The sequence below is a fragment of the Chaetodon trifascialis genome, chromosome 23 (genome assembly GCF_039877785.1).
Source record: "Chaetodon trifascialis isolate fChaTrf1 chromosome 23, fChaTrf1.hap1, whole genome shotgun sequence".
NCBI classification, from domain to species: domain Eukaryota; kingdom Metazoa; phylum Chordata; class Actinopteri; order Chaetodontiformes; family Chaetodontidae; genus Chaetodon; species Chaetodon trifascialis.
Window position 1 is genome coordinate 357501 of NC_092078.1, and position 2500 is coordinate 360000.

The 2500-nt window shown below is 40.3% G+C and overlaps 1 protein-coding gene across 3 annotated transcripts in view; it reads left to right on the forward strand.

The window, feature by feature from the left end:
- LOC139351243 (voltage-gated potassium channel subunit beta-3-like) overlaps positions 1-2500 on the forward strand; it is a 23819-nt gene that overhangs the window by 13353 nt on the left and 7966 nt on the right. The window lies entirely within an intron of this gene.

The window sequence follows — 2500 nt, forward strand, 5'->3', positions numbered from 1 at the left end:
ACACACACACACACACACACACACACACACACACACACACACACACACACACAGGCCGACATCTGCTCCTTCCTGTCAGCTGTTTTTCACAATAAATCTTCTGAAACTAACAGTAAATATGAAACACGTCCAGGAACAGAGTGATACATCTGTTCAGTTTCCTATCTCTGCAGTGACGTCAGCTGAAGGATTCAACGAACACAGCCAGAGGTTCTGAAGCCTAGACTCAGACTTAGACTTAGACTTAGACTCAGACTCAGACTCAGACTTAGATTCAGACTCAGACTTAGACTCAGACTTAGACTTAGACTTAGACTCAGACTCAGACTCAGACTTAGATTCAGACTCAGACTTAGACTCAGACTCAGACTTAAATTCAGACTTAGACTCAGACTTAGACTCAGACTCAGACTTAGATTCAGACTTAGACTCAGACTTAGACTCAGACTCAGACTCAGACTCAGACTTAGATTCAGACTTAGACTCAGACTCAGACTTAGATTCAGACTTAGACTCAGACTTAGACTCAGACTCAGACTTAGATTCAGACTTAGACTCAGACTTAGACTCAGACTCAGACTCAGACTCAGACTTAGACTCAGACTCAGACTTAGACTCAGACTCAGACTTAGACTTAGATTCAGACTTAGACTCAGACTTAGACTCAGACTCAGACTTAGACTCAGACTTAGACTCAGACTTAGATTCAGACTCAGACTCAGACTCAGACTTAGACTTAGACTCAGACTCAGACTTAGACTCAGACTTAGACTCAGACTCAGACTTAGACTCAGACTTAGACTTAGACTTAGATTCAGACTTAGACTTAGACTTAAACTCAGACTCAGACTTAGACTTAGACTTAGACTCAGACTTAGACTCAGACTCAGACTTAGACTCAGACTTAGACTCAGACTTAGATTCAGACTCAGACTCAGACTCAGACTTAGACTTAGATTCAGACTTAGACTCAGACTCAGACTCAGACTTAGATTCAGACTTAGACTTAGATTCAGACTTAGACTTAGACTTAGACTCAGACTTAGACTTAGACTTAGATTCAGACTTAGACTCAGACTCAGACTCAGACTTAGATTCAGACTTAGACTTAGACTCAGACTCAGACTTAGACTTAGATTCAGACTTAGACTTAGACTCAGACTTAGATTCAGACTCAGACTCAGACTTAGACTTAGGCTTAAACTCAGACTCAGACTCAGACTTAGACTCAGACTCAGACTTAGATTCAGACTTAGACTCAGACTTAGACTCAGACTCAGACTCAGACTTAGATTCAGACTTAGACTCAGACTCAGACTTAGATTCAGACTTAGACTCAGACTTAGACTCAGACTTAGATTCAGACTTAGACTCAGACTTAGACTCAGACTCAGACTCAGACTTAGACTCAGACTCAGACTCAGACTTAGACTCAGACTCAGACTTAGACTTAGATTCAGACTTAGACTCAGACTTAGACTCAGACTCAGACTTAGACTCAGACTTAGACTTAGACTCAGACTTAGACTCAGACTCAGACTCAGACTTAGACTTAGACTCAGACTTAGACTCAGACTTAGACTCAGACTCAGACTCAGACTTAGACTCAGACTTAGACTTAGACTTAGATTCAGACTTAGACTTAGACTTAAACTCAGACTCAGACTTAGACTTAGACTTAGACTCAGACTTAGACTCAGACTCAGACTTAGACTCAGACTTAGACTCAGACTTAGATTCAGACTCAGACTCAGACTCAGACTTAGACTTAGATTCAGACTCAGACTCAGACTTAGATTCAGACTTAGACTTAGATTCAGACTTAGACTTAGACTTAGACTCAGACTTAGACTTAGACTTAGACTTAGATTCAGACTTAGACTCAGACTCAGACTCAGACTTAGATTCAGACTTAGACTTAGACTCAGACTCAGACTTAGACTTAGATTCAGACTTAGACTTAGACTCAGACTTAGATTCAGACTCAGACTCAGACTTAGACTTAGACTTAAACTCAGACTCAGACTCAGACTTAGACTTAGATTCAGACTTAGACTTAGACTTAAACTCAGACTCAGACTTAGACTTAGATTCAGACTTAGACTTAGACTTAGATTCAGACTCAGACTTAAACTCAGACTCAGACTCAGACTTAGACTCAGACTCAGACTCAGACTTAGACTCAGACTCAGACTTAGACTTAGACTTAGACTTAAACTCAGACTCAGACTTAGACTCAGACTCAGACTCAGACTTAGACTCAGACTCAGACTCAGACTCAGACTCAGACTTAGACTTTATTGATCCCATTTGGGAAATTCTTTTGTTGCAGCTTGTTAAACATACACATAATCAATGAAGAAGAATCAGGATGAGAAAAAAACTAAGAGGAAAGAACATTTTGTGTCTCTGTGGTCGTTTTGTGTCTCTTTGTGGTCGTTTTGTGTCTCTTTGTGATTGTTTTGTGTCTCTTTGTGATCGTTTTGTGTCTCTTTGTGAT